A 25,342-nucleotide genomic window follows, 5' to 3' on the forward strand; every position below is an offset into this window, starting at 1 on the left:
TCTTCAAAACATGCTTAACAGCATGATTCTAATCTTCTACACACTTGGCCCTTGACTTCTTAGAAAGGTTCAACTTAACAGCTTGTCAACTTTACAAGTGTACCCATATATACAACCATTATGTTTTTCACTTTCAGCACAGTATTCAATAAACTGCATGTGATTTTCAATACCTTACATAAACTGCTTTGTTTTAGGTGATTCTGCCCAGTTGTAATCTAAAGTGCATGCTATGGGGGCTGGTGCTGTGATGTAGCAGGTAAAGCCACTGCTGGCAGTGCCAGTGTCCCATATGGGCACCGGGCTCAAGTCCCAGCTGCTCCACTTACGATCCAGCTCTGCTGTGGCCTGGGAAAGCAGCAGAGGATAGCCCAAGTCCTTGGGCCCCTGTACCCATGTGGGAGACCTGGAGGAAGCTCCTGGCTCCTGGCTTCAGATTGGTGCAGCTTCTGCCATTGTGGCCAATCAGGGAGTGAACCAGTGGATGGAAAGACCTGTCTCTCTCTCTCTCTCTCTCTCTCTCTCTCTGCCCCTTCTTCTCTATGTAACTCTTTCAAACAAATAAATGAATCTTTAAAATAAATAAATAAAGTGCTGTGAGCACGTTTTGGGTAGGCTAAGTTAGGATGTTCCTTCACTCAATGAGGCATATTAAAAATGCATTTTCTAATTATGGTATCCTGAATTTAGGGTGGGTGTATGGTGACATAATCTCATCATAAGCTGTGGAGAATGGAGAGTTGAAATCCCCCAGTGAAATAAAGAATTTATCATTTATCATTTTTAAAAAAAATTATCAGAATTTGCTATAAATATTTTTAAACTATACTTTTGTGATATGGACATTCCTGTTGCTAGAGCATTTCTTTAGCATTTTGAAATTATTTTCCATATCCTCCTCCATCACGTTTTTGGCCTCAGAATCTACTGCTGTACCAGTCTTCTTTATGATATGATTTAACTGACACATCTTTTTTTAAATATTTTTAAAAGATTTATTTTATTTATTTGAAAAGGAGAGACAGTGACATCTTCCATCTACTCATTCACTCTCCAAATGGCTGCAACAGCTGGGCTGGGCCAAGAGTCGGGAGCTTCTTTCAGATCTCCCACACGGATATAGGGTCCCAAGCTCTTGGGGCATCCTCCATTGCCTTCCCAGGCACATTAGCAGGGAGGTGGATCAGATGTGAAACAGCCAGGGCTTGAACTGGAGCCCATATGGGATGCCAGCGCTGCAGGCGGCAGCTTAACCTGCTACACCATAATTGGCACATCTTAGTACATCCATTTATCACTTTTTCTGTCTTCTGTTTTTAAGGTATGCCTCTTACAAAAAGAGACGGGATTTTGGTTTTAAAAATACCTAATCTAGGTTGGGTATTAGTCCTAGTGGGTAAAACACACACAAACCCTATCAGAGTGCCTGGGTTTGATAGCCACCTCTGGTTCCTAACTCCAGCTTCCTGTGAATGTACACCCTGGGAGGCTCAAATTATTGGGTCCCTGTCTCCCACATGGGGGACCTGAATGGGGTCTTGACTCCCAGCTTCTGCCTAGTCCAGCCCCAGTTGTTGCAGCATGAGAATGAACCAGTAGATGGGAGTACTAGTGCACTTGCACGCTCTCTCTGCATCTCAAATAAATAATTTGAAAATTCCTTCCTAAAAATCCAATCTGAGAGTCCCTGCTTTTCCCAGTGCGTCTAACCCCTTTCTGCCTGGGATTACAGATATATTTGGTCTCTTGCCATCACATTACGTTATAGTTTTACTTCCCTTCCTTCTTGTGTCCTCCGCCCCCTTCTTTCCTGATTTATACTGAATGTATTTTCTTTCTTTTCCCTCTAACAGTTTGGGAGTTACGTTTTCTCTTTATATTCTTTTAATGCTTGCTTTCCTCACTAAAAGAAATTTACATTTTTCTAAACATTCTAAAGTTAATGTCCCTAAATCATCCCCTAACAGGAAAAAGCCCTTACATAAATTCTCTTCCACATATCATAATTCCTTGGGTTTGATGGAATATATGTTACACTCTGGCACTACCTATTCTACAGATAACGTTTTGTGAGAAGACTCAGAGCTAAGGTATTTTGGACTGGAATTAACTTAACAGATATTAAAATGTTCCTACTATTGTGATAAGCCACAAAAGATTTTCAGATCATGAAAACAATCCATCCCAAATTGACTGTATGCCCTGATATTTAAAACTGTTAATGTACAGCACATCTCCCGTAGTCAAGCAATTAAGCAATTACATATCTTAAATAACTCTTGAGACTGGGATTATTAAATACTGAATTAAACATACATTAAAAAAGATCTCATGCAAACAGGCTGTTATAGTAAAACAAAGCATCAAGAAGAAGGAATTTCCACCAACATGAAATTAATAGGGTTTCAAATTAAAAACATGTAAGGATAAAAGAAACAAGTCAACCAAAGGTGGTTGTCCAATCTACTTTAATATTTGCCACAAAAAGTAAATTTCCTTTTTTTCATAATTCAGTCCCCAAGTCTTTAGATGGAGCTTAGCACGGCAGGCATGTGCGCTTAGGGAAGTGAGGCAGGGAGCAACAACTGGGAAACTGGTTATATACCAAAAGATAAATCTAGTAAGTAAATATGTTAAGGATGATGGGGGCTAAGTTTATCATTTTGGAGAAAAGAATTAAAATCTTGAAGAGAGAAAAGGCTAGAATGAATTCTATAATACAGAAATTGGAACTAAAGGTTTTGATATGAAATCACAGGTACAGAAATAAATTTAAAAGGGATGGGCATGCACTCAACACACACACATCCATCTACCTCTGTCCTTGTGACAGCAGTGAGCATATTTGGCACACAGACCCTAGCTTCAAGTGCTATTATCAGCAGGCAGGGTTCCTCAAAGAAACAAGTAAAGTGCTTTAAAAAAATTATGGGAATATATGAAAAAGACATAGAAGCCAGCTAGAATGTTTTTTATTAGGTAATTTTTGGACAATTTGGACAACATAATAAAAATAATGAATGAATGATAACCTTTACACATAAGAATTCATGAGCATATGCTTATATAAATAAATAGGGAGAAAAGTTTTCCCATAGAATGACAAAAATAGAATGATACAATTAGAAAATCAACATCTGAAAGTCATCTTAGTAATAACTAGTTAAGAATCAACTGATGCTAAATCTAGCAAGTGAAAATTTGATGATGAAAATTTACATAGTTTCCCCACAAAATTATTAGTTACGAAAAAGAAGAAGTGTAACTTCACAGTGGAGAAGCCTGGCAATGCTGTCAAGTGATCAAAGTTAACCTCAACAGGCAAGACACAAATCAAAGCTGTGTATCACCTAAGATGCCATGTGGAGTACACGGCATCATTGCTTTCATACTCCTGCCAAAGACGTGTGATCTGAAGCCAGCAATGAGGAACTATCAGTAAATCCAAACTCAAAACAGTATTCTGCCGAAGGGTTAGACTCTTGAATACCAAAGAAAGAACAGAAATTAGTTCAGATTGGAGAACAGTAAAGTGATATAACTAAAAACAATGCATGATCTTGGATTGGGTTATTTTGTTTAAAAGGACATTGTTGGCCTGTGAGTATAAAGTAAAATAAGAATGTTACCACAAAAGTTAAAAAAAGAGGGGGGAAGAGAAGGAAGTATCATTATGTTCTTAGAATTTTATCTATGAACGACATGAAATCTGTTTTTTTATATTAATAAGACATGATTTGAAAACAAGGACATTTTGCAGACAAGTGGCAAATGCAAATAGTCAGTGAATTAGCTGACAGTACTGTTACCTTCCTAAATTTAAAGTCTGTATTGTGTTCATGGAGGGAATTGGCAAGATAACAAGTTCAGGAATTAGTTATCTGTATTATTCTCTCAAACTTCTCTCCAGGTCTGAAATTACTTTAAAACAAAAAGAAAGAAGTTAGCAAATCAAACAAGCAAGCAAAATATGAAACAGATCAATAAATTATGGCGCAGTGCTTTTTTCTGTTATCCTAGTGTAGCCTTGCCCTTCCCAGGCCTCAGAAAATGAAATGCACAGCTACTATACTGGTGGAGTACACTTGCAACAATACAAAGGGTATTCTGATCGGCACACAAGATGGCTTACAGAGATGGCTTAAGAGAGCTACAGTAGTAGGAGCTAGGATTTAAACTCAGATCTGGGCACTGAGTCGTAAACAAACTGCCACAGGTGGTGTCATCACTTATTTGTCACCTGAAGAAAGAAAAAAAGCCCAAGCCTGAAAATCCAAAATTCTCTTAAATATTTTAGAAACTCAATTCATTAAACTGAAAGATCCACATAGAATTGGAAAATACACTGTCATGTTCTTTTAACACTAACATTTTAATGGCACTACAATGTGTTATGTCTAACTTTTTTCCCTTAGAGATCCCCAGAAAAGGACTTAATAGCTTTCATGGATTGAATCATATCCCCCTCTAAGGATGCTAAGTCCAAACTCCTTGTACTTGTGAATGTGATCTAACAAAGAAGCAGTGCCTCTGCAGATGATAAAGTTAAGATGAGGACATTCAAGTAAGCCCTGATCAGTCCAGTTGCAGTCCTTATCAAAAGCGACACTTCCAGAGGGAAGATACTGAGGGAGGCCTGGAAGACATTAGTCCTCACAGTCCCCTGAAGGAACCAACTGGCTAATGCCTCATCTTGGACTTTGACCCTTCAGGACTGTGGTACAATAAATTTCTACTGCTTATGGTACCCCTAGGAAATTAATGCAACATCAGAACTTTAATTTCCTCATTTCAAAAAATGTCAGACCGGCGCCGTGGCATAATAGGTTAAGCCTCTGCCTGAAATACTGGCAAGCCATATGGGCTCCAGTTCATGTCCCAGCTGCTCCATTTCCGATCATCTAGCCCTCTGCTTATGGCCTGGGAAAGCAGTGGAAAATGGCCTAGGTACTTGGGCCCCTGCCTAGGTGGGAGACTGGAAGAAGCTCCTGGCTTTAGACCAACCCAGCTCCAGCCGTTCCGGCCATTTGGGGAGTGAACAAGCGGACTGCAGACCTGTCCCTCTGTCTCTCCCTCTGTAGCTCTGCCTCTCAAATTAAAAAATAATAATAATAATAATAATATTTGTTTATTTATATTTATTTAAAAGGTAGAATGGAAGAGAGAGATCCCCCATGCTGCTGATTCATTGCCCAATGCCCACAACAGCCAGGGCTGGGCCAAGCCAAAGCTAGGAGGCCAGGAACTCCATCCAGATCTCCCTTGTCAGGGCAGAAACTCAAGTACTTGAGCTATCATCTGCTGCCTCTCAGGATGTGCTAATATTAGCAGTGAGCTGGATCAAAAGCAGACATGATACTCCAATCCAGGCATGCCCATAAGGGATGTGGCCTCGCAAGCTCAGGTTTACTTTTACTAACTCACTGCACCATTATGCCACTCTTTTTTCCTCATTTGAAAAAGCAGGGGCAGTAGTGGGCATGCAGCCTTGGGGTTAAGACGTCAGTGTTGAGGCAGGTGTTAGGGTCAGTGTAAGCTGCCACTTGGTGATGCCAGCATCCCATGTCAAAGTCCTCATTTCAGTTCTGACTACTTTGTTTCCAATCCAGCTTCCTGCTAACATCCTGGGAAGCAGTGAATGATGGCTCAAGTACCTGGACCCTCACATCCCATGCTGCAGACCTGGATGGAGTTCCTACCTCCTGGCTTTGTCATGGCCCAGCCCTGGCTGCTGTGGGCACTTGGGGAGTAAATCAAATGATGGAAGACTACGTACTCATTGTGTTTCTCTTTCCCTATCATTCTGCCTTTCAAGTAGATGAAAACAAACAAACAAATAAATAAAAGATGCCAGTGTCCTGCATCAGAGAACCTGGGTCTGAGTCCCAGCTCTGGCTCTTGATTTCAGCTTCCTGCCAATACAGACTCTGGAAGCAGTGGTGACGGCTCAAGTAGTTGGGGTTCTGTCATCCACACAGGATATCTGGATTGAGCTTCTGATTCTGGCCTAACTCGCCATCTGGGAAATCAACCAGCAGAGAGGAACTTCCTTTGTCTCTCTCTGCCTCTAAAATGATAAAAAAAAAAAAGACAAGAAAAAAATGGGGATAATTATGCTGTCTTGCAAAGTTGTTCTTAAAATGAGAATATGTTAGCCGGCGCCGCGGCTCACTAGGCTAATCCTCCGCCTAGCGGCGCCGGCACACCGGGTTCTAGTCCCGGTCGGGGCGCCGGATTCTGTCCCGGTTGCCCCTCTTCCAGGCCAGCCCTCTGCTGTGGCCAGGGAGTGCAGTGGAGGATGGCCCAGGTACTTGGGCCCTGCACCCCATGGGAGACCAGGAAAAGCACCTGGCTCCTGGCTCCTGCCATCGGATCAGCGCGGTGCGCCGGCCACAGCGCGCTGGCAGCGGCGGCCATTGGAGGGTGAACCAATGGCTAAAGGAAGACCTTTCTCTCTGTCTCTCTCTCTCACTGTCCACTCTGTCAAAAAAAAAAAAAAAATGAGAATATGTTATACTGAGGATAATTGGGAATTGTTATAATTCCTTGATATTTAATGAATATCACTATCAAGATTTAGATAGAAAAACATTTAAGTGATGTTCTTGAATATTTCCATGCTTCCTGACTTTGAATCCATAAGCTGAAGATTATCTTTACTGTACATAGTAAGAATAGTCTTATATTGTTCAGTTGATTGCAACAAGTTGGCTTTTTTTTTTAATTTTTTCCTCATGTTGTAATCCATAAGCAACATTTACGACACATAAATTTTCTCTTCTGAAAATCTAAAATTAAGAAAGGAAATAATGCCTCACTGGACAAGTGAGCACTATATGGAAATCCCAGCAGTTAGGATTCTAAGCACTGAAAACAATCAACAGCATTTAATGCAGTCAAAAGCAAATGAAGAAAGAACAGGGAGGGTTAATAAGCTGGCCATCCAAACAAAAAGGAAGAAATAACTTCGTGAAATACTTCTATCTTTCTGCTTTACCTCTTCAATACTTCTAAGGATATTATAAGTTTAAAAACATGTAAACATCTAACTAAGCCTAGCAGGGTAGGGATCTGATAAAGGTCAGCTGCCCCACCTCCTTCCCTTCTACTCAGAGGATGAGTATCTGTATCTGTAAGTAATACTTAGGGTAGGTAAGCGGCTTCTGGAATTTTTTCAGATTATGTCAATACATCTCACACCATCTTTGCAAACTCTCGATAGTTGGAGAGCACTTTTATTTAAAAGCAGCTAATAAGCATAGCTCTCCTTGTTTAAACTCCTCAAACGCTGCCCAAAATAGAAAGGTACAAGGTACTTGAATATACACTGCTTCTTTTGAATAGGATAGATTAAAATGCATAAAATTAAAATGAATTAAAATTCTTTCCTCTAAGACTTCCACACCTTACCAGGAATTAAGCAGTTATATGATATGAGCAATTAAGACACATTTTTATTTTAAAAGACGTATCTATCACATTGCTCATATTCTGTACACCTCTCCTCATTTGGTCAGTCAGGTAGTAATTAATGAAAGATTCCGGGGGTAAGATGAAGCCCAAGGGATATGTCCTAAGTTTTGAATAATACTCTTTGTTGTTAACACCATTATCTTTCCTCATTAAAGGTGCCTTAGTTAATCTTGAGCGGCTTAGTTTTTGAAAAGTTTTAGGAGCTTCTTCCAGGTCTCCCACATGGGTGCAGGGGCCCAAGCACTTGGGCCATCTTCCACTGCTTTCCTAAATGCATTAGCTGGGAACTGGATTGGAAGTGGAGCAGCCACGTCTTGAACAGGCGCTCATATGGGATGCTGGCACTGTAGACAGTGGTTTTACGGGCTACACTACAGCACCAGCCCCTAGAAATAGTTTATAAACATTTCTTGAAGGGGGATAAATTATGTTTTTCAAATAGCTAATCTGAGGGCAGCTGTTTGGATGAGTGGTTAAGACACCAATTGGAGCACCTGCATCCCACGTGAGAGTACCTAGGTTCATGTCCTAACTCTGCTCCTGATTATAGCTCCCTGCTAATGTACACCCTGGGAGGCAGCAGGTGCTGGCCTGAATGGTTGGGTCCTGGCACCCACATGGGAGACCGGGATTGAGTTACTGGCTTCCAGGCTTTGGGGGAGTGACTCAGCAGATGGAAGGTTTCAGTGGCTGTCTTTGTCTCTGTCTCTCTCTGCCATGTTAATTAAAATAAACTTAAAAACTTTTAAAATAAGTTCATATGATTCTCAGTGTTTGAATTACTACAGAAGAAACACTACCTCATTTATCTCTAAAATGTTCAAATTTGGGGATACTGAGTGAATTGAGAGGGGCAATGATTCCACCATCAGTATCAGCTAACATGGGAAAGCATAGATTTATGATTGGATTAGTTTTGACTTTAAAAAAAAAAAAAGGAAAAGAAAAACAGGCTTCACAGTTTAGTATTGGGCTTTTGAAATCAGCAAGAATTGGATTTAAATCTCAGTTTAGCTTCCAAAGTTTTTATCTCTGAACCATATATACCTCTTCTTGTAAAACAGGCACAGTAGTACAGAGCTCTTCCTTGGATTAAATAATATGTATAAAGGTTTCAAAAGTACAGACCAGTTTATTAATAGTGTTTAAATAAAAAATATTTTATGTGGAATAGATAAAACCATTGTTGTCTTCTCTGTTCCCATATTAATATTGGAACTTATAACTTAAAAAAATTGACATGAAATAGGACTATGGTTTATTTACTCCTGAGTTAAAAATTTTAACATAAAAACAAGAAACCCACAGGCATTCTGTGCAAGAGTCTGATCTCAGCTCTATACCAGCCAGCTGTGTTTCTTTAAGCGAGCTACTTAGTTACCTTTTAATCTTCACTTAGGTCATTTGTAAAATGGTAAAACAGATCTTACAGTACCATAAGATTAATTTTATAAAAATATTATTTATAAATATTTCTATTAGACTATCACAGAGATTATTCTTGATGTTATATTACCAAAGAATAAAGACACAAAAATATATTTCTATTTGCATTAGTGCTGAAATTTTTTCAAGAGACCAGCATATAATCAAGTAATACAAGGGTCAGTTCTAAACTACTTTCCATTACTGGCTAGGTCACAGGCATCCCAAATATCACTTTATCATATCAATAAATATCAAACAAATTTCAGAGTTAAAAATGAAAAAATATATATCTGATAAGTCATCTTATTAGTCATTCCACAAAATTAAAGGCAATGGTTATAACACCTGGATTTATCAGTGGCTACCAAGTTAATAGCTTTACTTAGCAGAAAATATTTACCAGGTATAGAAAGACTGCATTCTTTCTTTGAACTGATTCATTGAAAATTGAGAGTAGTTTGGTAAATAAAAAGGCAGGAAAGCTCTTCTTACTTTTCCAGTCTATGAACACAAAAAGAGAAAAAGGCAAAACTGAGTAAGCTGCATGAAATAACCTAACACTTTAAGGGGGAACAAGTATACACGGTGGGGAACACTGGACTGACTATTCATCAAGGCACAGCCAGCCACCTTAAACAGGCATCTCTCCTGTGCTTATTTCCTCATTTACAAAATAGGGATACTGCTACCTGCCCTTATTACAGGAATTTGGAAGTAAACAAGAAAGATCATTGAACATGTACTACTAGGTGTTACTCATTCATGAAGTTTTCTTTAAAGGGTGCACATATTTCAAACATTAAGGAAATAAAAACCCCAAAACCTGAGCTCTCGATCGAATCCATTAACTGCCTCTCAGATTTACAAGAATCTTCTCTACATGGCTTTATATATGCTCTACAGAGTTGGGTGACAAATACAGATAGATCAATGTAGGATGGTAAAGTACTCTGAAAAAAGGTACAAGATGATATGCTGTATTGGAAAATGGCACACATCGATGTGGAAATTCACCATCACTAGTTAACCAACAACGTCATGGAATCTCACAATCCCAATCAGTAGAAAGTTCATGCAGCTTCCACCAACAGAGGAATTGGTACAGGTACTCGCTCTTAATTACCATAGTGCCTGTATGGCGTAACTACTTTTGGATTAGAATTACAAGTAAAATTAATAACTGATCAAAAAGCATAACTAATGAAAATTTTCTAAATTTTATAAAACAATACTCAGTGCTCATGTAACTGGCCATAATTTTTTTCCTATACAGTTAAATCCCTATTTCATAAAAGTCTGAACCAACAGAATAGGTTCATTGATGCAAACAAAATAAAATATGGTAATAGATTAAAATATATTCCAAAAAAGCGGGTTGGGTACTTTTTCTAACTCTTTCAAATAAAACGTAAACAAATTAATTAATTAATTAATTTAAGAAGAGATGGACATTTGCGCAGTGGTTGAGATGCTGGTTGGGGCCCCTGCACTCCATATTTGTAGTGCTTGGGTTCAAATCCTACCTCTGTTTCTGATTCCAATTTCCTGATGATACAAAGCCTGGGAGGCAGAGGGTGATATCTAAAGTGTTTGGGTCCCTGCCACCCAAAATGGGAGAACTGCTGAGTTTCAGGTCCCTGTTTTGCCCTGGTCCAGCCCTAGCTATTACGGTAGGCATTTGGGGAATGAGCCAGCAGATGGAAGATTGCTGTTTCTATGCCTTGCAAATAAAATAAAAAATAATTTTTTTGGCAGGCAGAGTTAGAGAGAGAGAGAAAGGTCTTCCTTCCATTGGTTCACCCCCTAAATGGCCGCTGCTCTGTGCCAATCCAAAGCCAGGAGCCAGGTGCTTCCTCCTGGTCTCCCATGCGCGTGCAGGGCCCAAGCACTTGGGCCATCCTCCACTGCCTTCCCGGGCCACAGCAGAGAGCTGGACTGGGAGAGGAGCAACCAGGACAGAATCCGGCACTCCAACCTGGACTAGAACCTGGGGTACCGGTGCCACAGGCGGAGGATTAGCCAAGTGAGCCTCAGCACCAAAAATAAATTTTAAAAAATTAAAAATAAAAAGGGGCAGGCTTTGTACCCAGCAGTTAAACTACCACTTGGGATACTGGCATCCCCATACTGGACATCCTGGGTTTGAGTCCTGACTTCGCTCCAGATTCCAATTTTCCTGCTAATGCTCCTGGGAAAGCAGTGAATGATGGCCCAAGTATTTGGGTCCTTGACACCCATTTGGGAGACCAGGATGGGTTCCAGGCTCCTGGCTTCGGCCTGGCCTAGCTCTGGCTGCTGTGGACAGTTGGGGAGAGAACCAGTAGATAGAAGATCTCTGTCTCTGTTTCTCTGCCTTTAAATAAAATGGAAATATATAATGAAATTTTTTAAAAGATTTATTTTATTTATTTGAAAGACAGATCTTGCATTCCACCTGTTCACTCCCCAGATGACCACAGTGGCCAGAGCTAGGCTGATATGAAGCCAGGAGCCAGGAGCTTCCTCTGGGTCTCCAATGTGGGTGCAGGGGCCTAAGGAGTTGGGCCATCTTCTACTGCTTTCCCAGGCCATACCAGAGAGCTGGATCAGAAGATAAACAGCTGGGACTGGAACTGGCACCCATATGGGATGCCCATGCTGCAGGGTGGGGCTTTAACCAGCTGCATCACAGCGCCAGCCCCTATAATAAAATTTTTTTAGGAAAGAAGTTGTTTTTTGTCAAAGAAGGGATTCATACTATCTGAAAGTAGAAATCAACAAAATTCTGCCATACCTCTCTGACAGTGATCCAAAAGTAAGAAATTTTATTACATAATACAACTAAAATGAAAGAAGCTAATAAGCTCATTCTCTCTTGAAAAATTCTGATATGTACATACTTTAAAGTTCTTTAGGTGAATGAAAAAAAATCTCTAAATAGTAAAAGAATATATCTGAAACAGAAAGCAAAATAAAACAAAAAATCCTTAAGAAAAAGAGAGAGCAAGACCTGGAAACAAATAAATTAAGCAAATTTAAACTTCAACACATTCACTAAAATCCTCCAGGGCAGTAACTGTAATGAATAAGGTAAACACACCAGTCATTCCAATCTGATGGCTACAAACTGACAAGCCTTTCTGGCTGTCCTTTGGCACATCTAGAGATCTATTATTCCTCTGAAATCTCCCCCAACTTAAACTGGATGCAAATAAACCAGATGTAGCCCTTACAATAGTAATCCTTCTAGACCTTACAGAGTTTCCATAGCAACATGCACAGTTGGCAATGGCAAAGAGGTTGTACAAGTCTCAGACTGATTTAAAAAGTTTCAATACTCACTGAGTGAAATGACAATTATGGCATCTTATTAAGAACAAATTAAAAAAAAAATCCTAGCTCTGCTTAAAATGTCAAGCAAAATAAAGCATTTTCTGCTATTCCCTAAGCATCCATGAGTCAGCAACAGTAACTAACGTGTCTATGAAAAGTTACAAAATAGTGATAGTTTGAATAAAGAAATACAAAATTTTGAGTGACTATTCCTTATGGGTCACTTAAGGTAATAAGTGAGAGAGAGAGAGAGAAAACACAGTGAGCAGTATAAAACTAATCTAATTAGCAGGAAATACTGTGCTTCTTTAAACAATTTTGACATGACTGTTCCTTGGCTTTATTCAAAGTTTAATGTTTTTAGACCAATGATTCTCACAGGGCAAGACCTGGATCAGTATCATCATCCACATCACCTGAACTTCAAGAAATGCAAATCCTTGGGTTCAACCACAGTCCTACAGAATAAGAAGCACTGAGGGCAAGCAGAGCAGCAGTCCACATTTTAACACCCTCGAGGAGCTCCAAATAGACAGTGAAGTGGGAGAACCACCGATTTACAGTGTCAACCTTCAGACAGGATATTCAATTCATTGCCATTTAGCGCCAATTACAAATCTCAACCCATTTCTAACCACTTAAGTCTTCACACACAAAGCAGTAAACCTACCCATCCATTCATTTATAAGGGTAATTTTTCCAATATAGCAAAGTATGTAGGTATGAGCATAAACTTTAAGTCATAAATTTTAATAGCCCTCACTACTTAAAAGAATTCCTTAAAAATATACAGACATGCAGTTCTTCTTTTCATTTTCCTTTAACTTCAGTATGCCCACTTACAACTCTTCCATTTCTTTTTCTTTTCATTTTTTCGAATGGGCAGCACTTCAAAGGAACAACTAAGCTAGTGACATTAAAGTAACTAGAGCCGTTCAGAGAGATTCAACAGAGAAGTCACTGTGTAAATCAAACATAACATACGCTGTTAAAATCGATGAATTCAACCCAATTGAATAGTTGTCTGAAGCTCAGAATTAAGTATAAATTGCTAAAAGCCTTAAGAATTACAATCAAAATGTACTTTTAAAATCACCTTTTAAGTGTCTCTGAAGATTGCCACAATTTACAGAAAGAGGCACAGGAAATTCAAAGATAAGTATTTATTTACCTATCCCCAGGATTATTTTGTAATCTGTTCTATGATTTTAAAAAATGTTAAAATTTACTCAAAGGTCAGATTCTTGACTTTATATACCAGACAGGAAACAGAAAGCACAGTATGTATGACTTGTTTACTTTTTCTTGTCATATTCTTAAGTTAGAAAATGTTCACATCACAGGAATATCGTTACTTAGGGATCACCAAAGTACTGTCTTTGTGCCACTAGTGGCCAGAATTGCTTAAAAAAAAAGAAAAATTCTGTTGAGTTTGGTATTTGACAAGGTTGAACAACCCTAATCTGATAATCTGAAATCCAAAATTCACAACTTTTTGAGTACTAACATGACAATCAAAAAGTTCTGGATTTTACAGCATTTCAAATTCCTGGATTACAGATGCTCAACTAGTGAAATCTATGCAAATATTCCAAAATCTGCAAAACTCCAGAATCTCCAACACTTTTTACTCCCAAACATTTCAGATAAGGAATACTCAAACCTATACTACCAGTACATTCTAGCTGTCATTCCAACTTTCCCCAACTGAAAATTAATGATTTAGAAAATGACAGCAGGGCCGGCACTGTGGCGTAGAAGGTTAAGCTGGCACCTACAGGGCTCCCATCCCATATGGCCCCAGTTGGAGTCCTGGCTGCTCCACTTCCAATCCAGCTCCCTGTTAATGAGCCTGGGAAAGCAGCAGAAGATGGCCCAAGTCCTTGGGCCTCTGCACCCATGTTGGACACCTGAAAGAAGCTCTTTGGCTCCTGGCGTTGGCCTGGCCCGTCCCAGCCGTTGGGACCATTTGGGAAGTAAACTAGCAGACGGAAGATTCTTTCTCTCTGAATCTTTTTGGTATAGTTATTCTCACTTCTAAGAGAACAGTTCTAAGCAGTTGTTCCTTCTCTGAACACAAACAAGGAAGAGTATTTCCCTGGCTGCTGCTGGCAATTTTTCTCTATACCTAAAGACACAAATACATGGATAGAAAAAAAAAGAACTTGTAGCAATTTTTTAGTGGATTCATAGGATTTTATAAATTTTTCCCCAAAACAATTTAGATGAACTATTTATTCTTCGATACATTTGCCTGGCTCAAATACTTTTACCCAAGTCAGCATAACTAAAGCTGTGCAATGTTATACAGATTTTATTACCTTATTAAAAAGAACCTCTCAAAAGTTTTTCTGCTTCAGATAACAGCGATCTAAGATGAACCAAAAAAAAAAAAAAAAAAACACAAACAAACAAACAGTTACTTAGGCAGGAATGACAATAATGGTTTTAAATATATGGATTTGTTTAATATGAGAAAAGTTCTGTAATTAAGGACAAATGGACAAGAAGGATGATTTCTCAAATACAAAGTACAGATGGCTCAGAAATAACATAAAACTGGAGGCTTTTTGACCTCCTCTCCATGTGGCCTGAGTTTAAGTCTCCTTTCACCTGAATCCAAAAACAGCCTACTGAATGAACTTCCAAAACACTACCCTTCCTTCAAGAGACTTCTGAGCCTCCACCAAGACTCCACTTCCTTCTGTAGGATTATTTATACAACTGATGTACATTAATCAAAGAAAATTTTCTACATACTTATTTCCAGAAAAAATAAACACTTTTAAAGACATTTTAACATTATAGCAAATACTTAAGACGCTCTCTGAATTATCTGTAGTAGAAAACAGCAGCTTCAGAAAGTATCTCTTTAATTGGCTCTAATTAGTTCACATTCTAATTTATGTATCATGCACTTACAACAGAAAGTTCACCAGACCCCTAAGGGATACCCTAGTATCCCTGGTAGAGAAAATGCCTTCTACAACGTGATTATACCACCAAGCAACTGACTCGGCAGCATATCAAAGAGAAGTATTTCACCACAATTTTGGCCTCTGAAGTCATGTTTATATTCCACAAAAGCTATGGAAATTTCTACTGCTTTTCTCAGTGCTTTAGGGAATAACCTTGATATACAAATGGTCGCCACTGACTCCAAGGGGAAAATGAGGATAAAAATTCCAAGCAAGTAGGAATGGTTATCTAATATTAGAAATGACATCAATAAATCACGCAAATTTTAGCTAAAACAAATCAGGAGTTGTTTTGAATCCATCTACAGTCTGTGCTGTCATTCCTCCTCCTTATATAATAGATAAAATATTAAAGAAATTCAAAAGATGGCAACAAAAAAGCAAGTCAAAAAAGCATGATCTACTTTACCTATAAGAAGCCTCAACAGCTCTTCTTCCCCAGTCTAGAGGCACTGAGAAGAGACAATTATGGCAATATCAATATTTGTGAGTGTGTGTCCATTTGTGCATTCACACATATACACACACTTCTCATAAATGACTCTGAAAGACAACAAGTCAGACAATACAGATCTCAGGAGCCCCAAGCCAGCAGGATACCTACTGGAAAGCAACACTGGCCCACCAGGAAGGAATAAAAAAGCACCTATGATACTGTCACTCAAATAATCTCAGTGTTTGGAAGTCAAAAGGACATTATTAAATAAATTCTCTGTGCTAAGCTTTAATATGCTAGTAAATGGATTTTATTTTCACTTTGGAAAACCTACTCAACAATATGCTAACATGCATACTATAATAAAGAATATCATTATGGGAAAGAGAAGCCATGTAGCACCTCCCCTCACCCTGAAAAACTAAAATGTTAAAAAAAAATTTCCTGGGGCCAGCACTGTGGTACAGTGGGTAAAGCCGTCAAACTGTAGTGCCAGCATCCCATATGGGCACTGGTTTGAGACCCGCTGCTCCACTTCCAAGCCAGCTCTCTGCTATGGCATAGGAAAGCAGCACAAGATGGCCCACCTGCTTGGGCCCCTGCACACGCATGGGAGACCCAGAGGAGACTCCTGGCTCCTCGCTTCAGATCGGCTCAGCTCCGGCCATTGTGGCCAATTGGGGAGTAAACCAGGGGATGAAGACACCTCTCTCTCTCTCTCTCTCTCTCTCTCTGTGTGTGTGTGTGTGTGTAACTCTGACTTTAAAATAAATAAATAAATCTTTAGAAAAAATTCCCTGCATTAACCTACCCTCCATAATCTCCTTTTACTTACAGATGAACATCTTACCATATGGCCTGAATTCCTTGCAAAAATGCAACTTGTTTGTACTAAAATAATCTCAATACTCAGAAGAAAAAAATTAGATAGGTGAAGAGCACAGACCATTAAAGAAAAGTGCAAAAAAAGACAAGTGGCAAAACTAATCATAATATATAATCAGCTTGTGCATACTACCAGCAAATGTTTCCAGGTTTTCCCTTTTCACTTAACAGAAAGGTTTAGGCATGGCAGTCCTAAATCACTAGATTTAGAATCCAATCTAACAAGAGACAATTTTATCTTTCCTGGTTCTTGAAAATAGCAAAGGACAGAAGTCACAGCTTTAGAGCAGGCAGAAACATTATCAAGCCAACTCCTTCACAGTATAAACAAGGAAATGATGCACGATATAAACAAGGCGGCCTGACTGAAGGGCATGCTGAGTGAATGGCACAACAGAAGGTCGGTTGCATGTTGATTCCAATAGCAATTGTGTAAAGTGCCTTTTAAATAGTGATCACTTTGGTGTACCTTTTAAAAGTATACTGATTCTGCATAATCATATTCAAAGGAAATTTTATAGCAAATATTCACACCCTCATTCACTCAACAGTTTGAAGAGGTGATATGCAGCGCATTGTTCTCTGTTCCATGAAACCAGAAAGATGAATTAGACATAATTCTGACCTTGCGAAGTTTCACTATGGTAGACTGAAAAGCTAAGACATCAGAAATCTGTAATTTGAGTAAAAGCTAAGGAGTGTTTTCACATTTTAATAAAAAAGTATAAATATACATATTTCAACAAGTAGCCAATACCGTTTTTATACACTTTTAAATATCTCATTTTTTCAGAAAATCTAGAAATAATTAAGTTATTTATCGAATAAAGTTAAATCTGAAGAAAACAGTCTAAGTGTGCAAATTCTGTAGCAGTTTGTGGTTTTGGATACTTTCTGTGAAGTGTCCTCTATTTGTAAGACACTAGTATTCAGCATCACTATCTTGTGTCTCTCCATGCAGAAACCTAGGTTCATAATTCAATTCAATTTAGCAAATATTTGAGTGTTTTTCCATTACAATAGGGTTACAAAAAACTATCTAAAGAGAACAGACCAAAAGTCAGCAAGTAAATCGAAGATCTCATTTGGCATGGTTTAAACTGGGTTTCAGTTTCACCGGCCAAATTCAGAATAAGGTTAAAATAGGGTAACTCATAAAACCTGAGTCACTGAAAGATAGGGACTCAAACTGTGACAATCCAATGTGATTTTTACACCTCTGTAAAATCAAAAGTAATCCCACACACTATCTTAGGTTCCACTGAGGCAGCACTTAACAGCATCGTAGGCGCACATACCAAGCTCATGCATCTGCACCTGACAGCCTTTAGTTATGGGGAGGCAAGTGGCTGCTTCCTGCCATCTAATCTAGAAATGCCTCCCCTTCCCAAGTCACTATCCTGTGACCTGATGTAATTTTCTACATACCTCTTGTTTGGTCTAGGTTTAGCCTACTAGAAGGGACATTTCCTGAGCAGAGGCACATTATGAGTCTAGTTCACTTCAGCAATCGTAGGGCCTTGTTGAATATGACAGGTGCTCAAATATATTTGTCAAATGAATGAACGGTGCCTAGAAAGCCCATAAACATTAGATCAGACATATCAGACCTAAGATCTCAAGAAAACTCACCGAAAGAAATTACTTCCAAAAGTGATAGGGATATGTGCTCAGAGCACTCATTTATTGATTTTGAATAAAAGCAGCATGTCCAACAAAGGCCTAGCGTAAGCACAGTCTTCTCATGGGATACCTGAAATTCAACAGTTCAAACCAAAACCTAAACCACGCCAAATAGAAAACAAACCTCACTGTCTTCCAAGTAAGAGTTTTCAAGTAAGTGCTACACGTAAAAAAGAGCTTCAAGTTTGTCATGTCCTTACCCATTTAAAGAGTATCAAGTCTTCTTTAATTTGCCATTTATACTGTTTCCCCAAAGTTAGAATTAAGTTCTAAAAAAAATACATTCAGAATTATCTTCTAATTAATAGATGTGAAATCTGAGAACATTTTGAACAGAAATTCCAGATTCAAACTATAAATCAACAGACATTTAAGATCTTGGTAAACAGGGGCACAGTTTGTTTCTAACTTAAAATCTGCTCTGCAGTAGACACAAATCTTTGAAGAAAATCAACCATTCCAAATCATAGCCTCAGAAGATCACAGTTGCCTCTTAACTTTGCAAATTAAGATTAACCACGTTGGGAGTCCTGTTAAAATTCCAGCTTCTCTGAAAACTGAGAATAAGAAGTCGGTCTTCCTTCTGTTGGTTCACCCCTCAAATGGCTGCGATGGCCGGCGCTGCGCCGATCCAAAGCCAGGAGTCAGGTGCTTCTTCCTGGTCTCCCACGAAGGTGCAGGCGTCCAAGCACTTGGGCCATCCATCACTGCCTTCCCAGGCCACAGCAGAGAGCTGGACTGGAAGAGGAACAACCAGGACTAGAACCCAGCGCCCATATGGGATGCCGGTGCTGCAGATGGAGGATTAACCTAGTGAGCCACAGAGCCGGCCCCAATAAATGCATCTTAAAACAAAATTAAATAATTTTAAAAAAGAAGAAAATCCTACTGTTTGCTGTGATAGAGTAAGAAAACACTATTTCAAGAAAATATATGAATCAACCATCTATTAGCCAAGTATCTAAAATGTCTTAAAATAAATGTATACAACTTATTTAGATTTATCTGTGTTACCAATTTCTTGGCTCACCATTCTCTCTTGCAGCTGGCTTTCCTTCTGAGTTCAACTTCCTAGTATATCCTTTAAAAGTTCTTGTAGTGAAGGTATGTTAGCCAACTCAGTTGTCATTTGTCCAAAAATGTAATTTCATCTTTATTCTTAAAGTTTAGCTAGGTAAAAATTTTAAGCTTAACAATTATTTTTCTCTGTATTTTACAATTTTATTGTATTTAGACATCCATTACCACTATTGAATACTGTTAAATGTGGCTTTCTAATGGACAATTACCTATTTTCTCTATTCTCATAATTCTCTTTGCATTTGATTTTATGCAATTTCACTATCATATTTCTAGGTATACAATCTTTATCTGCTTGTAGCTTCATTGTGCTTTATCAACTCTAGAAAGCTATCAGCCACTATGTATTTTAACTGATAATAGCTGAGCACAATCCTTATTCTCACTGAAACTCCAGTTAGATTAACTTTAAACCTTCTCACTCTAGTAGACATCTCTTTTTTTTCTAAAGAAAAAAAATATTTGAAAGGCGGAGTTACAGAGAGGCAGAGACAAAGAGAGAGGGAGAGGGAGAGAGAGAGGGGGAGGGGGGGGAGAGAAAGAATGAATCTCCCATCTGCTGGTTCACTCCCCAAATGGCCACCATGGCTAGAGCTGAGCCAATCTGAAGCCAGGAGCCAGGAGCTTCTTCTGGGTCTCCCAAGCTAGTGCAGGGCCCAACCACTTGGGCCATCTGCTACTGCTTTCTCAGGCCACAGCAGAGAGCTGGATTGGAATTAGAGCAGCCAGGACTTGAACCAGTGCCCATATGGGATGCTTGCACCGCAGGCAGTGGTCTTACCTGCTACGTCACAGCACAGGCCCTTAGACTTTTCTCTAAATTTCTCTTAAATATTTTTCATCTGTAATTACTAACAATATCTGGCTAATTTCCTAAGATGTTTCATTAATTCACTCTTCAAAAAGTATCTAATCTGTCCATTGAATTTCTAGTAATTTGTTTATTGAGTTTTTAAGTTTCAATGAATTTTTTTCTTTTCTATAAAGTTTTTTTTGCTAAATATGTCTGATTTTTTTTTTTAATTAAAGGCTTATTTATTTGAAAGTGAGGGTGACAGAGTAGAAAGGAGAAGGAGAGGTGAGAGGGAGAGAGGAAGAGAGGGTGAAGGAAAAGGGGAGGGAGGGAGAGAGAGAGAGAATCTTCCATCTGCGGGCTCACTTCTCAAATGGCAGCTGAAGCCATGAGCCCGGAACTCCCCTGGGCCTGCCACATAGGTGTACTTGGATCATCAGCTGCTTTCCCTGTCGCATTAGAGGGAGCTGGATGGGAATCAGAACAGCAGGGACTTGAACTGGTGGCTCTGATATCGGATAGGTGGTGGCTTAGTCTGCCCCACCACAAGGCTGGCCCCCTGTACCCTGCTCATTGTTTTGTTTGCTTTAGGTTTATGTTTTCAATCCACTCTTTCAGTATTAAAATATTTTAAGTTAACTCATATAACAAATCTGATAACTGCAATAATCTTAAGTCTTTGGACAATGCAGTCTACTGTTGCAGGTTGTTTGCTATAACTTTCTGATGGTGGCTGTTTCTTCCTAGGTTCTAACATTTTGGGTTATAGACTCCTATTTGGAAAACTTTCATCTGAAGTCTTGGAAACATGGGTTGGAAAGTGAGTTCCTTCAGACACGCCATACATCTGCCTCAGTTCCAACTGAGGCACTTCCAACCCAAAATCACTTTAAGCCCTTGGCTTTGGATTTCCCAGACCACACAGGTTCAAACTTCAGATCTGTATTTTAAAAGAGTTGTAGTTAGGAATTCTCAAGGAAGACTCCTTCTTAGATCTGAGGCTAAGAAAGCTCAGCTTCACTGCTGCACCCTGCTGCCTGTGGATGCATTCTTTTTGTAGCTTTTTTTTTTTTTTTTTTTTGCTAAGTTTATAGGTTAAGAGTTCCAGCTCTGTGCGGGGCTCTCAGCTCCATTTCTTCACCCGGAACACTCTATAGTTATTTTTCTAGAACATCCTTCTACACAACTGTAAAGCCTGGTTCGGACATAGACCCTTAGAGAAACCCATTATTGGCTTTATTAGCACACATTTTTTTTTTTTCCTCCTCACTGGTCCAGGAGAAATCCCTCAAATCTTTGAGCTTGTGGGAAACATGTAAAGGGATGTTACAGATGTTTGTAGGAGTTCCATAGAATTTTTCAGGCTATTTAACGCATTGTACTCCCAGAAGACTCTGTTTTTTTTTGTTGTTGTTGTTTTTTTTAAGATTTATGTATTTACTTGAGAGACATAGTTACAAACAGAGAGAGGGAGAGAAAGAGATTAGTCTTCCATCTGCTGGTTCACTCCCCAAATGGCCAGGGGCCAGGAGCTTCTTCTAGTTCTCCCTTGTGAGTGCAGGGGCCCAAGCATTGGGCTATCTCCTTACTGCCTTCCCAGGGCAACAGCAGGGAGCTGAATCCGAATTGGAGCACATGGGATGCCGGTGCTGCAGGCAGAGGCACTATGCCCATTATGCTACAGCACCAGCCCGAGAATAAGTTTGTTTTTCTTTTTCTTTTTCTTTTTCTTTTTTTTTTTTTTTTTTGACAGGCAGAGTGGACAGTGAGAGAGAGAGACAGAGAGAAAGGTCTTCCTTTGCCGTTGGTTCACCCTCCAATGGCCGCCGCGGCCAGCGCACCGCGCTGATCCGATGGCAGGAGCCAGGAGCCAGGTGCTTTTCCTGGTCTCCCATGGGGTGCAGGGCCCAAGCACCTGGGCCATCCTCCACTGCACTCCCTGGCCACAGCAGAGGGCTGGCCTGGAAGAGGGGCAACCGGGACAGAATCCGGCGCCCCGACCGGGACTAGAACCCGGTGTGCCGGTGCCGCTAGGCGGAGGATTAGCCTAGTGAGCCGCGGCGCCGGCCGAGAATAAGTTTTAAAGAGAGTAATTACAATCTTCAAAGGTAAGTTTTAAATCAGGATTTTTTGTTCCTGGTGTGTTCTCATACCACAGAGCATATTTCCTCACAGCTCTTATCTTACTCCACCTTCTCACTGTGGCTTACTTGTCTCTTTCTGGGTCCTAATTCTAGCAGACACCCACAGTGCTCAGTAATCCAAGGAAAAGCATAAACAATGACTTATTACCTCAGTGACTCCACTTTGGCTACAACTGGAATGTAAGAATTAGCAGGCCATTTTTAGTTTCATTGTCACTTAGAGATAAAGGTCAAAGGCAGAGACATGGTCTGTACTAAGCTCTGTATTATGATTAGCGCGGTGCGCCGGCCGCAGCGCACGGGCCGCGGCGGCCATAGGAGGGTGAACCAACAGCAAAGGAAGACCTTTCTCTCTGTCTCTCTCTCTCACTGTCCACTCTGTCAAAAAAAAAAAAAAAAAAAAAAAAAGAATAAAGGGTACCTCAGGTTTTGTGGAATATAGGAAGCAAGAATGAAAACTTACAGGTAGATTCTGGGCCACATGTGACAATAATCCATAAAAGAAATGATGGTGGCTTAAACCCAACAGCAGCTGACTCTCTGTGTTTTAAATGTAAAACTGGTGTGTCTGATTTGATGTGAGGGATGAGAGCAGAGTGACTCTGTATGGCCACAGAAAATGAACCAAAGAGATGAAAGTCACAAGTTAAAATGAAGGGAGAACTACTTAAAAATTAGCACATATTATTAAAAAACTGAATGGATCTGGTCATTTTTTATTTATTGTATTTCACTTGCTGGGTATCACGAATTCAAGTTGTAACAATTTATCCAGAAACTCTTCTATCTGGCAAGAATTTTCTTTTCCATTTTCACCTTTCTTTATGCCTTTACCTTTGGGTAGCCAGCCAATTTAAATTGCTCATGCTCATCATTTTCTGCAACCACCTATCTCTTTTCTCCTCTGTTCCACCTGTTCTCATAGTCAAAAACTACTCTCAGTATTCAAAGTCTACCCATCCCTTAAAAGATGGAACTCTAGTGCAACTTCTTATAAAAAGCCAATCTGAACAACCTTCCTAAGCAGAGTATCTGTCCGTATTCAACTCTGCAACTTCCTATAACCAACCATAGTTCTTTGCTCAAATAAGAAATGCAATAGCAACTGAAAAGCAGAAATTTAATTCGTATAAGGGAGGCTGGACTTCAACTCTGACATTCCTTTTCTAAAGTTTTCTGATTTATGAAAGTTTTAGGTGTACCTTAAGGCTAACTGAATAACTGCAAACCACTGTTTGTTTTTAGATATGGCAAACATTTTCAACAGTCTCCATGACCAGACACTAGCTAGGTAGGCTTAAATGTGATTTGTTTAAAGAAAAAAAAAAAAAGTTTTGGGGTTGGTGCTGTGGCACAGCAGGTTAACGCCCTGGCCGGAAGTGCCGGCATCCCATATGGGCACCAGTTTGAGACCCGGCTGCTCCACTTCCAATCCAGCTCTCTGCTATGGCCTGGGATAGCAGAAGATGGCCCAAGTCCTTGGGTCCCTGCACCCATGTGGGAGACCTGGAAGAAGCTCCTGGCTTCTTCAGGCAGTGTCCTAATACCAATGCTATGCAAGTAGCACAATCAAGGCACAAACTTGATCTTTTAATTTCAAGCTTACTGCTCTTATGCCAACATCATAGCTATCAACTGATTTAGATTATAATTCAATTTCTTTTTTTTTTTTTTTTTTTTGACAGGCAGAGTGGACAGTGAGAGAGAGAGAGAGGTCTTTCTTTGCCGTTGGTTCACTCTCCAATGGCTGCTGCAGGTGGCGCACCATGCTGATCCGAAGCCAGGAGCCAGGTGCTTCTCCTGGTCTCCCATGTGGGTGCAGGGCCCAAGGACTTAGGCCATCCTCCACTGCACTCCCTGGCCACAGCAGAGAGCTGGACTGGCAGAGGAGCAACCGGGACAGAATCCAGCGCTCCAATCGGGACTAGAACCCGGGGTGCCCTGCAGGCAGAGGATTAGCCTATTGAGCCGCGGAGCTGGCCTGATTATAATTCAATTTCCAAACCTAAATAATAAAGTATGCAGAAAATACAGAGGGGGGGCCCGAGTTGTGACACAGCAGGTTAAGCCAGTGCTGCTGGCATCCCATATGAGTGCCAGTTCTAGTCCTGGCTGCTCCATTTCCAATCTAGCTCCCTGTTAATGCACATGGAAAATCAGTGGAAGATGGCCCAAGTACTTGGGGCTCCTGCCACCCACATGGGAGACCCAGTTGGAGTTCCAGGCTCTTGGCCCAGCCCCAGTTGTAGTGGCCATTTGGGGAGTGAACCAGTAGATGGAAGATCTCTCTGTAACTCTGCCTTTCAAATAAAGAAATAAATTTTTAAAAGAAAATAAAATATGAACATGAATAAAATAAACATGCATAGCAAATAACTACAAGTTACTCTTTTACACTTGCAACAATTTTTTTTTCAGAAAAAAAAAAAGTCATCTGCTCAGCAGGTTCAATTAAATTCAGTAAACATCTATTGTGAAAGGCACTGACAGAATTCTAAAAGAAAAAGGCTCAGAATAATATTGAAGTGTAGTCTTACCATTGTATGCATTAGAGTTCCTGACGGCAGAGAGTAAGATTTTACAAGACTATTTTTCATTATAAATCTACTTTTAGGACAGAAATACAATCTAATATTGACATAAAAGCCAGGACAGCAGGAAATGTAGTGTGGTCCACCAGAGAGCGAAGTGTCTGCTTGAGTCCATAGCTCCCTCATCTCTAGTCCAGCTTCTTGGTAAAGCTCATCCTACAAGGCAGCAAGTAATGGCTCAAGTATTTGGTTTCCTGTAACCCACGTAGGAAACATGGATTTCGTCCTGAGCTCCTAGGTTTGCTTGGCTGTCTGTTGGGGAATGAACCAACAAATGGAAGATACCTCTGTCTGTGTCTCTATCTGCCTCTCTGCCTTTCAAATAAAAAGAAAATAAATATATAAATAAATAAAATACTAAGAATCCGGCTGGAACTTCCTATTAGTTGGCCTTTCAATCTCCACAAAGCTGCACAAGAAAAATATATGAAGCTAATTATTTACAATTTGCTTATTCTAGGAATAAGGACTAGAATTAACCACAGAGGTTCTTTTGTTTATTAACCGGTAGTGAGGCCTCCCCTTTGTAACATCCCTGC

General features: G+C 39.8%; 1 protein-coding gene across 28 annotated transcripts in view; it reads right to left on the minus strand.

The window, feature by feature from the left end:
- POU2F1 (POU class 2 homeobox 1) overlaps positions 1-25,342 on the minus strand; it is a 175,247-nt gene that overhangs the window by 84,458 nt on the left and 65,447 nt on the right. For 6 of the 28 annotated variants that reach the window (XM_070077407.2, XM_070077404.2, XM_089299634.1 and 3 more), the window contains exon 2: positions 9,302-9,402. The exons of 10 other annotated variants lie outside the window; for them this stretch is intronic. The gene's annotated coding sequence lies outside the window, so the exon portion shown is untranslated. Of the gene's footprint in view, positions 1-9,301; positions 9,403-14,534; positions 14,585-15,600; positions 15,644-25,342 lie in introns of all 28 variants that reach the window. 12 more of the 28 variants (XM_089299633.1, XM_070077405.2, XM_089299631.1 and 9 more) reach the window with 4 other exon arrangements.

The sequence above is a fragment of the Oryctolagus cuniculus genome, chromosome 7 (genome assembly GCF_051225735.1).
Source record: "Oryctolagus cuniculus isolate XC-2025 breed Fujian yellow rabbit chromosome 7, ASM5122573v1, whole genome shotgun sequence".
Taxonomy (NCBI): Eukaryota; Metazoa; Chordata; class Mammalia; order Lagomorpha; family Leporidae; genus Oryctolagus; species Oryctolagus cuniculus.